Source organism: Squalius cephalus (assembly GCF_949319135.1).
Source record: "Squalius cephalus genome assembly, chromosome: 2".
In the NCBI taxonomy this organism is placed as follows: domain Eukaryota; kingdom Metazoa; phylum Chordata; class Actinopteri; order Cypriniformes; family Leuciscidae; genus Squalius; species Squalius cephalus.
Genome location: NC_137123.1, coordinates 14,394,198 through 14,407,489, shown reverse-complemented (window position 1 = coordinate 14,407,489; position 13,292 = coordinate 14,394,198). Strand labels below are relative to the sequence as shown.

Sequence of the window (13,292 nt, the reverse complement as noted above, 5' to 3'; positions counted from 1 at the left end):
AAAGCCTTACAATTTTCGAAAGCCTGCTGACATGTCTCAGACCACCAAAAAGGCACTTTCGGACTCAATAAATCGGTCAGAGGCGAGACTACACTGGCAAAATTTTCGCAAAAGCTCCGATAATATCCCACCATGCCGAGAAACCGTCGCAATTCACGACGAGTGGTGGGAGCTGGAAAGTTACAAATGGCTTCAACCTTAGTCTCAATGGGCTTTACACAACCATTCCCCACTACCTTACCCAAATAGGTAACGGTTGCCTTCGCGAACTCAGACTTAGCGAGATTAACGGTAAGATTAGCCTTTGCTAAACGAGAAAAAAGTTCTTTAATCTGGTTAAGATGTTCAGTCCAAGAGGAACTATACAGCACGACGTCATCAAGATATGCCTCACATCCTGACATTCCATACAGTATACGGTTTACGAGTCGCTGAAACGTCGCGGGTGCATTTCGAACTCCGAAAGGCATTACCGTATACTGCAGGAAGGCATCAGGCGTAACGAAGGCAGATAATTCCTTCGCGCGACTAGTCAAGGGCACCTGCCAATACCCCTTCAAGAGGTCGAATTTACTGACGTAACGGGCAGAGCCAACATGATCGACGCAGTCATCAACTCGAGGTAAAGGAAAACAGTCCGGCTTTGTCACAGAGTTAAGTTTTCGATAATCTGTGCAGAATCGATATGAGCCATCAGGTTTGTTTACCAAAACACAAGGGGAACTCCACGAACTGAAACTAGATTCAGCCAGATTATGAGCAAGCAGATAGTTCACCTCTTGTTTCAGCAAATCTCTTTTAAAAGGATTGACTCGATAGGCGTTCTGTTTAACTGGACTCGAGGTTCCTACGTCGATATCATGTTCGATGACAGAAGTGCGACCGGGAACGTCAAGGAAAAGAGAAGGAAATGACATCACCAACTCAGTGACATCACTCCTCTCTTTCTCTGTTAAATAAGAAAGATGAGAGAACAGGTTAAGAAGAATCTCAGAGTTTTTAAGTCGCCCGTCGACTTTTTCTCGAGAAAGAAAACTCTCATCCTCATCAGCATTCTCTAACGAATCCCCACTCGTGCTGCGAAAGAGAGGAGATGATTCTGAAAAAGAGTCACAAGAGTTTACCACATTAACAGTACGAACAGGAGCTATATACAACTTCAACAGGTTACTGTGACAGACTTGTACTTTTTTCCTCCGGTCAGGAGTATTCAACAGATAATTATTATCGGAAAGACGTTTAGCTACACTGTAGGGGCCTGTAAATTTAGCCTGAAAGGGGTTGGCAGGTAGAGGCAGCAAAGCCAATACTTGATCACCCACCTGAAACTCTCTCAGCTTAGCTTTTCTGTCAAAATGTTGTTGCATTTTTATTTGAGATTTACTCAACTTCTTTTTAGCGAGAGCTCGTGCCTCATACAGTCTACGCCGGAATCCACTCACATAATCTGAAATGTTTTCAGAAGGTTTAGACGTTCGCCACTCATCAGCTAACACAGCCGTAGGCCCTCGCACTACATGTCCGAACACTAATTCATTTGGGCAAAACCCAAGACTTTCTTGGATTACCTCACGTATCGCTAATAACATCCACGGCAGACCTTCTTCCCAATCCGCATCGAGTTCCACACAATATGACCTCAAAAGGGACTTCAGGGTTTGGTGAAACCTCTCAAGAACTCCTTGACTCTGCGGATGATAGGCACTAGAAATATTGTGGTTTACTCGAAGTTGACGCAGGGCTTTTGAGAACTGTTTTGACATGAAGTTCGAACCCTGATCGGATTGAATAACTTTGGGAATTCCAAAGGTCGACATGAAATTAGTGAGGGCCTTCAAGACAGATTTAGTAGTGATGGACCTTAACGGATAAGCAGCAGGATAACGAGTAGTCTGGCACATGACGGTTAAAAGATATTGGTGACCAGTCTTAGACCGGGGCAAAGGACCAACACAGTCAACTATCAAGTGCTCAAAAGGAGTGGAGACGACGGAAATAGGCTGCAACGGAGCAACAGGCACTTTTTGATTTGGCTTACCGGTGATCTGGCATGTATGACAAGATCGAATATGTTTTGCCACATCTCGTTTTACCTTAGGCCAATAGAACTGTCGCAAGACACGATCGTACGTTTTACGAACTCCGGTATGACCAGCAAGTCCTTGATGAGCCAAATGCAACACAGAGTCTCTCACTGTGAAAGGAAGCACAATCTGAGTTTTAGGTTCCAGAGAAACATCTTTATGCAGGACCACTGTCCGACAAAGCAGACCATCGTCAAGAAAGTACGAGGAGGACAGAGGATCAGAACACTTCTTAGACCCTGCTGCAGAAAATAAAGGTTTAAGAGTGTCATCGCTCTGTTGAGCTCTAATTAAATCCTCTCGAGAGATCTGTAACAAAGAAGTTAAAGAACAGTCATCAACATCAGAGAGATCAACATTGGTTTTCTCAGGAGTGGACAGAACCTCAGACGTATCGGCAGATTCATTTTGTAGCACTGTTGAATCTTTCTGGTCAGAAGACAACGAAGGACAGGACTTCAAGTCTCTTTGCTCAAGACATTTAGACACATCAGATCCTGGCTTACCTGTATTAACAGTGTAAAAGAAAGTGTCATGCAGTGGAACTTCAACTTGGTTTTCAGACAATGGTTTTACCATGGATCGAGTAACTGCACAAGCTGGAAACAAATCAGGAAATTCTCTACAATCATCAACATCAGATTTCCTAGGTACAGATGCTATTATGGGCGGAGCTGCCACATCACTCCGTCCCCAAACATTCCCACCAGCTAAATCATTTCCCAGAATAAATGTAATCCCAGGGACTGGAAGTGCAGAACGAACACCAACCACTACGTCACCAGATACAATGGCAGAGGAAAGATGGATTCGATGCAAAGGCACTTCAACAAACCCCATCTCAAAACCTCGCACTAGCACATGAGTTCCAGTAGCGGTTGCAGAAGTTAAAGGCAAAATTCCTTCTAAAAGAAACGACTGCGCGGCTCCCGTATCTCGAAGAAGACGTACTGGCACCGTTTCGTTTGAACCAGGCAATGCCACATTTCCCTCAGTGATAAAAGGTGTATAATCAACAGAAGAAGTTATACACTGATCAACAGATTTATCACTAGCACCAGATAAATGACAATCTTTCTCATCACGAGTATCAACAGTGAATGGTGAAGTAGAAACTAAAGCAACAGGTTTCGACAATCTCTCTTTCTTCTTGAGAATAAGACAGTCAGATATTTTATGACCAGGCTTTTTACAATAAAAGCAAACCATGTCTCGTGAGAGTACAGATTTACTAGCATGTTCAGCAACTGTCGCCTTAATATTCCTACTCGTCACAGGAGACTTCGTCTTAGGTTGAAAGCAAAACTTAGACTTACTCATATCGTTGGTTTTAAGACCGACTGAACGACCCACGATGGGTTAACACAAACTCATCAGCCATAATAGCAGCTTCCGAAAGTGTATCAACCTTGTGTTCCGTGAGATGCGTAGCTACAGCATGAGGAACACAATGTTTAAACTCCTCTAAGAGCACTAATTCTCTTAACTGCTCTTTAGTTGTAACTTTCATTGAAGTGCACCAACGATCAAATAAATTCTCTTTTTCTCTTGCAAATTCAACATGAGTACATTCATCAACTTTACTCAAACTCCTAAATTTTTGACGGTATGCCTCAGGCACGAGTTCATATGCATGTAACACAGCAGATTTCACAACATCATACTCACCACTCTGTTCCAGTGAGAGTGCAGAATAAACTTCCTGAGCTTTACCTGTGAACACACACTGTAACAACAAAGTCCAAAAGCTTTTCGGCCATTTCATGGATAAAGCAACACGTTCAAAGTGATAGAAATATTTATCCACTTCCTTTTCAGAAAATGGCGGAACCAATCTCATATTTCTGTGAACATCAAACACAGGTTCACCTGCATTCGCACGCGATTGTAGAACAGGATTCGCTTGTGAAACTTCAGCTGTCTTTGCTGCTAATTCTAACTCCAACTTTTTAATCTGAAACGCTCTCTCTTCTCGATCCTTCTGAAACGCTCTCTCATCACGTTCCCTCTCTATCTCAAGCTCCATTCTTCGCATAGCTAACTGATGATCTAATTTTCTCCCTTCAAATTCTCTTTCTACCGCTCGCTCTTTCATAGCGCGATCGTCACGTTCAGCCCGAACTTTCGCGGCATCTAAACACAATTGCTTTTCTTGCAAAGACAATTCTGGAAATTTTGTCTCACTTTCACTATAGACATCAGCAGGAGTAGACACAAACGATTCACTCTGAGTCATTAACTCAGTGCTTACCTCTATAACTCCTCTATCAACAAGTGATCGCTTCAAAGTAGTCACGATAGTTTCCTTCAGCCTCTTTTCCTGAGAAGTAAGATCGACACTGAAGCGTTCGGCAATTTGCACTAACTGCTCCTTTGTACAACTCTCAAGCAAAGCTTCTGACGGACACGCAAAGAAATCTTCGACCACCGAAGACATTTTGTTCGTATATGTATACGCACAACAACACAAACGAAACTACTACACGTGAGACGCTGTTTACCCGAAATACAACTCCCATAAGCCACTACTTCAAAAAGGAACTACGTCACTGTATTACGCAACCTATGCTCATTCACAAAAACTTCCGAAGACTTCCCACAAGTCAAAACACAGTGTAAGCGCGAGAATAAACCGCACTATACACACGAACACAATGACTTACCTTTACTTGTTTTTGTCGAATGGATTTACCGTTTACAATATGAGAAAACTCCAGCTCCTAACTCAGAAAACACTAACTAAATCCTACCTGGTCTTCAGAGATGTACCGGGCTCGGGGCGGCATTAAACGCTGAGCTCCGCGACAATCAGTCAGACTGAAGGCCCGGAAGCATACCCCCAACAGAGAGTAAATCTCCACCCAGGATAACCTCCAAAAACAAGAAAGGCAAAATAACAAAACAAAACAAACAGTGCTCCGTCGGAAAGATTGTATTCACAATCCAGCTGGAAACACTCTAACTAACCAGAGTTCTCATTTATAAAAGGCAATCATTCACAAAAACATACACACAACCCATACTTACCAACGTTTCCTACCCCCATAGGATCGCGGACGAGACACCCAATTTATGTTACGGCCAGCTCTTTTCGACCGAACATAAAGGATACAAGTACACTGAAATGACTTGCAAGTTTTTATTACTCTTCAAAATACAGATAAATTAATATAACAAGGTCTAGGGTTCAAAATCAAAGGGGAAAAATCATAATCCAAATGGGGAAGAGAAAAGGTTGGTATGGGTTGTAAATAAAGGCACGCCAAAAAGTGACTTCTCCAGAGGGCGTCAATCCCCTGGACGAAGTGAAGAAGAGTGGTGGAGGCCAAGGTTTTATCCTCTCCTTGATTAGATGGTAAACAGGGAACAGGTGTGTGCGATCTCCTGCACTCTCAATGAAGAACAATGCCACCAGCAGGCGAGCAAGTGGAACACAGGGTCGTAACAGTGTGTGTGTGTGTGTGTGTGTGCTCTCCACTGTGTGTGCTCTCCACTGTGTGTGTGTGTGTGTGCTCTCCACTGTGTGTGTGTGTGTGCTCTCCTCTGTGTGTGTGTGCTCTCCTCTGTGTGTGTGTGCTCTCCTCTGTGTGTGTGTGCTCTCCTCTATGTGTGTGTGCTCTCCACTGTGTGTGTGTGTGTGTGTGTGCTCTCCACTGTGTGTGTGTGTGTGTGTGCTCTCCACTGTGTGTGTGTGTGTGTGTGTGTGTGTGTGTGTGTGTGCTCTCCACTGTGTGTGTGTGTACTCTCCGCTGTGTGTGTGTGTGTGTGTGCGCTCTCCACTGTGTGTGTGTGTGTGTACTCTCCACTGTGTGTGTGTGTGTGTGTGTGTGCTCTCCGCTGTGTGTGTACTCTCCACTGTGTGTGTGTGTGTGTGTGCTCTCCACTGTGTGTGTGTGTGTGTGTGTGTGTGTGTGTGTGTGTGCTCTCCACTGTGTGTGTGTACTCTCCACTGTGTGTGTGTGTGTGTGTGTGTGTGTTCTCCACTGTGTGTGTGTGTGTGTGTGTGCTCTCCACTGTGTGTGTGTGTGTGTGCTCTCCACTGTGTGTGTGTGTGTGTGTGTGTGCTCTCCACTGTGTGTGTGTGTGTGTGTGCTCTCCGCTGTGTGTGTGTGTGTGCTCTCCGCTGTGTGTGTGTGTGTGTGTGTGTGTGTGTGTGTGTGTGTGTGTGTGTGTGTGTGCTCTCCGCTGTGTGTGTGTGTGTGTGTGTGTGTGTGTGTGTGTGTGTGTGTGTGTGTGCTCTCCACTGTGTGTGTGTGTGTGTGTGTGTGTGTACTCTCCACTGTGTGTGTGTGTGTGCTCTCCGCTGTGTGTGCGTACTCTCCACTGTGTGTGTGTGTGTGCGCTCTCCACTGTGTGTGTGTGTGTGTGTGTGTGTGTGTGTGCTCTCCACTGTGTGTGTACTCTCCACTGTGTGTGTGTGTGTGTGTGTGTGCTCTCCACTGTGTGTGTGTGTGTGTGTGTGTGCTCTCCACTGTGTGTGTGTGCTCTCCATTGTGTGTGTACTCTCCACTGTGTGTGTGTGTGTGTGTGTGTGCTCTCCACTGTGTGTGTGTGCTCTCCACTGTGTGTGTGTGTGCTCTCCACTGTGTGTGTGTGTGTGTGTGTGTGTGCGTGCTCTCCTCTGTGTGTGTGCTCTCCACTGTGTGTGTGTGTGTGTGTGTGTGTGCTCTCCGCTGTGTGTGTGTGTGTGTGTGTGCTCTCCGCTGTGTGTGTGTGTGCTCTCCGCTGTGTGTGTGTGCTCTCCGCTGTGTGTGTGTGTGTGTGTGTGCTCTCCGCTGTGTGTGTGTGTGTGTGTTTTCCGCTGTGTGTGTGTGTGCTCTCCACTGTGTGTGTGTGTGTGTGTGTGTGTGTGTGTGCTCTCCGCTGTATATGTGTGCACTCCACTGTGTGTGTGTGTGTGTGTGTGTGTGTGTGTGTGCTCTCCGCTGTGTGTGTGTACTCTCCGCTGTGTGTGTGTGTGTTCTCCACTGTGTGTGTGTGTGTGCTCTCCTCTGTGTGTGTGCTCTCCACTGTGTGTGTGTGTGTGTGTGTGTGTGTGCGTGCTCTCCGCTGTGTGTGTGTGTGTGTGTGTGTGTGTGTGTGTGCTCTCCGCTGTGTGTGTGTGTACTCTCCGCTGTGTGTGTGTGTGTGCTCTCCGCTGTGTGTGTGTGTGTGTGTACTCTCCACTGTGTGTGTGCTCTCCGCTGTGTGTGTGTGTGTGTGTGTGTGTGCTCTCCGCTGTGTGTGTGTGTGTGTGTGTGTGTGTGTGCTCTCCTCTGTGTGTGTGTGTGTGTGTGTGTGTGTGCTCTCCACTGTGTGTGTGTGTGTGTGTGTGTGTGTGCTCTCCACTGCGTGTGTGTGTGTGTGTGTGTGTGTGCTCTCCACTGCGTGTGTGTACTCTCCACTGCGTGTGTGTACTCTCCACTGTGTGTGTGTGTGTGTGTGTGTGTGTGTGCTCTCCGCTGTGTGTGTGCTCTCCGCTGTGTGTGTACTCTCCACTGTGTGTGTGTTTATGTCCCTTTTGGGTACATTCACCAGGATACACACCAGTAAACTGAGGACCACTTCAAAAATTGAGGACATTTTGTATGTCCTCATTTGTTTGACTATATAATGGCATTCAGCATGCTCTAAAATGGTGCCCAGGCTTAAAATCTCACTTGTCCCCAAAAATCACTTTTAAGTGATTTGTGTACCTGAAGTGTGTATGCCCCCCCACTAAAGTGTGTATAACACAGCGCCCTCTAGGAGTACTGCACTTCCGGAAAAGATACACACTTCGGGGATTCTGACCAATCAGAGGGTAGGAAGCTACTACGAGAGCGGGACTTCATGATCTGACCAATCAGATGCCAACACGTCATCAACAAACATGGCGGAGGCAAAAACAATCATGATTAATGAATGAATTGACAGATAATCCACATTAAAGTATAGATAAATTCCCAATAATTAGTATTTAAATAAAAATAGACTAATTTGCCCTGAGCTGGAGCTCTCGCGATTTATATGAGCATGTTTTTAAACTTTAATCCTCGCAGTTTTGCGCTCGCATCAGAGTCTGCTCTGTGTGTGTGAAGATCGCGCTGCTGCCCCGCCCCCGCGTCACCGAGACTATACAGCACGTACAGTAACTTACATAGGAGTTTATTAATCATATAGGAACGAGTTTGAAGCGGGGAAGGGACAGACACATTACGTCATGTGAATTTAAAAAGTACATATTTCCTTCCAAAAACGGAGGGACAATTGTTTAAATCTGTCAATATGGGTGTGATGATTTATTCATCTGAGTTTGTTCAATAAAAATACACAAGCCACAAAAAGATATGAAAACATGCAAAAATCGCTTGCTTTTATGCGTGATTTTATTTGTATTAAGTGTTTTCTCCTAGCAGGGGCGATTCTAGGATTTTCATTTTAGGGGGGCTCAGCCCCCAATGAGGGTATGATTTAAAAAAAAAAAAGTTAGTTTATGGTCTAATGCGCATTATTAACTAGTTGCATTCATTCATCCAGTAACATGCATATGGCCGGGGTTTATAATCACTGAGGTCCCGAATGTGAGGTAGTTAGGGGGGTTCGGGGGCATGCTCCCCCGAGAAAATTTTGATTTCTCTGATCTACATATGTGCATTTTAAGATGTTTTGAAGGCCAAAAAAATTGGATAACAATAGCTTTAAAACCACCTGGGCAGCTGTTTTTTTCCCCACCTCATCAGCATCACACTCTTTTTCTCTTTGTTTTTCTCTTGCTCTGTCTTTTCCCCTCCTAAAGCTGAGCTTTGACTGATATAGGCTTTTCATTTTTGTCTGTCAGTGAAGAAAGTAAACATTGGGTCAACTGATAGGTTGATTTATGAATCATTTTCTCAGACAAAGCTACCAGGAAAGCTAGGTAACTAAGTTTATTAAATTCATTCACGATATGTACACATTCATTATTGATCTAGGCCAAATACATGGCCGTAGACAGGGCTTTATAATCAAAGAGGTCATAAATTTGAGGTTGTTATGGGGTTAAACATTTTTATTTCTCTGATATGTGCATTTCAAGATGTTTGAAGGCCAAAAAAGGATCATAAATAGATTTAAAACCTGCTCTCTCCTCATCTCCATCACTGTCTTTTTCTCTCAGTCTCCTGATCTTGCCCTGTCTCTTCCCCTCCTAAAGCTGAACTTTTTTAATTTACTGAAGGCTACAAATTGTATTATATTAATTCTCAACATGTACACATGCATTATTAATCTTGTGCCTATGAAAACGGCTTTGTTAATGTTTCTTGTCCCCTCACAATGACATAATTACACGTTATATAGGCCTATTTTCAGCTCAAAATGGCGAAATTAGACAAAAGTTTATTAGTTTTCTAATTATTTTTGTCATTCGTTTAACATTTATGACCTAAAAAACTGTCAAATATAAAATGTTTAGTTTAGCTACTTACATCTTCTTAACTCGCACTTGACCGTAAACTGAAGCGTCAGTCGTGCTGCTAAAATTCCATGTAAAATTCGCGCTCAGCAGCTTCTGTGAACATAAAGCCCGCCTACTTTGATTTGATTGGTCATCTCAAATATTCTGACATTGACGAGAAGTGAAAGACCAATGAGGATCAGATGAACAAACACACACGCGCGCCTCTGTTTCTGACCTGCGCTCTGCTTGGCGCTGCTGCGGACTGAAGATGAAGAACATTATTTAACCTTGTCAAAGACAAAAAAATATATATATAATTTTTAGAATAACAACATTTCTTACTCCAAGTTTTAGGGGTGCTGAGCTCCTTTTTAGGGGTGCTTCAGCACCCCTAAAAAGGGGCTAGCCTCGCCCATCCTCTGCCATTCCCTGTCATATTATGAGTGATTTCCCTGAGCGGCCGCCGCCCCTCCCCCACCCACCGAGCGTGAGTCCGTTGCCACAGGCAGCAACACATTCACTTACAGCAAACATTATTATATTATATTATATTATATTATATTATATTATATTATATTATATTATATTATATTATATTATATTATATAGAGGAGATCAGTTACAGCAAACATTCTCTTTATTATATTATATTATATTATATTATATAGAGGAGAGCAGTATTATATTATATTATATTATATTATATTATATTATATTATATTATATTATATTATATTATATTGAGGAGATCAGTTACTGCAAACATTATCTTTATATTATATTATGTTATATAGAGGAGATCAGTTACTGCAAACATTCTCTTTATATTATATTATATTATATTATATTATATTATATTATATAAAGGAGAGTACTAGTTACAGCAAACATTCTAATTATACTATATTATTATATTAATTATATTACAGTTTTTCTCAGTTTTTTGGTGCATTTCTCAGATCACAACTAAAATTCTTACTTGTTCAATCTCCACATTATCTACTTGTGCACCTCATAAAAGCAATTTCTCATTCTTTTGAACAATTGCAGTACATTCATGCAGTTGATTATGTACAAGTGTCTGCTGTTTCTTACATTATTAATTGCTTATGTCATGTTTATCAAAATGTATTATACTGGTTCTCTGTTGAATAATCTTACCCCACAAAACATATAGGCATTAGTTCTTAGGCATTAGTCATTAAATGCAGAATTGGTTGAACTAGTTGTCATAAACTGTCAAACATATTTTCTATACAATTCTATTAGACTTTTTTTTGTCCTGAATTGTTGAATTGCAGAGGTGAATTCTGAATTTCACTAATGAAGGGGAATGTAAAGCATTAGATCAATCAATGATCAACCAGTTCTCTATAGCTCAGAGTGCATCTCATGAAGCTTCATCTGGGAAGTATACAGAGCACTACACGTTACACACTCTGAGAAAGGAAGAACAACAGGGTGAACAGCCGAGAAGAATAAGAAGAGGAGCAAGGATGTGTGGTGGAAGGGTAAGGAGGTAAAACAGAGGAACAGGCCAAGATTGTGTGTTTCAGAAGAAATAAGTGCCATTATTGTAGATCATGTTCTCAGTCATGACCTTATGGCCGAGGCGGGTCGAATGGTGCAGCCGAATGTTGGGAGAACAACCGTGTGTGTCCTCAATCATTCAAGCGTTTGTAGACAGAACAGGTGTTCACTCTACTGTACTGTTCACCATAAACTGTTGACTTACTGTAATGCTATATTACAAAAGTCTACTTGCATTTTACATTATACAGTAAATATACTTGATAGAGACACGTACATACAGTATATGTGTGTTGATAGTCTTGTTTTTTATATCACAATGACACTGTACTGTAATTTTTTGTCAGACCAACAGTAAAAGTGTAGGCTATATGTGAATCCTGTCCAGTCTCATCTAGAGTAATGCGTATATATGTGCTGTTTAAATTTATATGTCATTCAGCTAAAGTGCAGACAGTATTTTGTATTTTCAATCATCATCAAAATCGTAGCCATAGTTTACATCTGAAAATACTGACAGAATACAGTTATATTGACAACATGACTAAGCATTTTGACATTCTTGTTTGTGAACAATGACACAAGGACTTGTCATTCTGATGGCACTGATATGTTCTTTGATATTGTACTAAGGATTTTGAGCAAGTTACTGGAGTTTGATGGTAGGCTAATCTATTGTGTTCTGCTGTTTGTATGAAATGCACTTACTGGTTTGCAAATCTTAAGGATGATTCAATAAATGTACTAAAGCGACTGATAATAACTGTTAATAGAGGAGAGCAGTTACAGCAAACATTCTCAGCAAACTATATGTAACTGCTGTCTCTCTCTAGATAGATAGATAGACAGCAGTTACATATAGTCATACAAAAGAAAAAAAGTGTTTAAAAGATTCATGAATCAAGCTGACACGTTTAAATGTTTGTTTACAGATGTATTTTGTTCTTACTCTGATTTTAAAAGCCATTGGATCTACACTAACCCTAACCCTAGCCCTAACCCTAGCTCTGCCTCTGACTGTCAGTCTGACTGAGATCTGCTCATACTGTGATCAGCCGCCCTTCCCCCACAGCACTGACTCTGATCGCGCGCGCGCCCTTCCCCCACAGCACTGAGACTGGCTGCAGAGTGAAAGAGATGAGAGATGAATGAACTAACAGACTGACCAGTGACAGAGAGATAGGTAATCAGCAGTGCTGCTCAAAAGATGACAATCTGTTGTGGTTATGCGTTTTTAAAGGACTTTTACAAGGTCTAACAGCTTCTCCCCCCTTTAATGTAAAATGCCATTCATTTATTAAAGACATAAAAAGATAATGCTGTTAAATTGCACGTTAAAGTTTAATTTAGTGCCTCGAAATAATCCACACCCCTTCCCACCTTCTTAACTCAAATAAATTCTGAAGTAGTTGTGGGACACTAGCTTGAATATCATCCCTGCTGTGTATTTGCAGACATCAATTTACTATTTTGATTAATAAATGCTATAAGTAGAAAATAAGATGTCTGTTCAAGAGATCTAGGCAGATCTAGGTTGCTCATTTAGCCATTTTTTGCTCTTTAAACCGGTGCTTGTACGCACATGCGCACTGGTTCCTAGTTCGAGGCGGGTGGATTCGTTTAAAAGTGATCATGTGCTCTGTCCACTAGAAAGACTCACTTCACCACAGTTTTTTTTTTTTAGTTTGAAGAAACAGTACTGTGATTAAAACAAAGATTCTTGCCATCAGATACTTTTCTATTAGGTTAAATAAATGTAGTCACAATTTCAACGTGGAATCCAAATACGTAACTACGTCATTTACGCAAGTCTGCGACGTTGTGTTTTCCCGGGAAATGCAGACACGTGACAATGGGACCAGACGACAGCCCCCACCACGCATGAAAGGTGAGATCTAGACTTGTCCTGAAAATGCATGATAACTAAATACATTGTGAAATATGAAAGTTAGTAAGATGTATGTTTATTTTAGTTGTTTAATTATTTTTCGCTTAGGGTTTTATTTACTTCTCGACTGTATTTGAGTTTGCTTCTAATTTGATGATTTGTTGCAATAAAGAAAAAGTTTATTGCCAACTTGTAGGCAATGACCAGTAAATATAATTTTGTTATTTTTTATATAATAGTACTTTAGATTCTACAAATTAATGAGTCATTGTGACTATAATGTAGTCAGTGAGTGTCTACTAGCCTATATCAGTGTTTTTTTTCTCAAAAGTGTTGTCAACTATCAACAGTAATTTGAAATAATGAATTACATTTTTTTATATCATTATTA

General features: G+C 41.7%; 1 protein-coding gene across 2 annotated transcripts in view; it reads right to left on the bottom strand.

Annotated features, from left to right (window-relative positions):
- LOC307152235 (uncharacterized protein) overlaps window positions 1-13,292 on the bottom strand; it is a 295,127-nt gene that overhangs the window by 79,894 nt on the left and 201,941 nt on the right. The window contains exon 1 of one of the 2 annotated variants that reach the window (XM_079860682.1): window positions 4,336-4,567. The exons of the other annotated variant lie outside the window; for it this stretch is intronic. The gene's annotated coding sequence lies outside the window, so the exon portion shown is untranslated. Of the gene's footprint in view, window positions 1-4,335; window positions 4,568-13,292 lie in introns of those variants that run through there. 2 annotated transcript variants of the gene reach the window in all.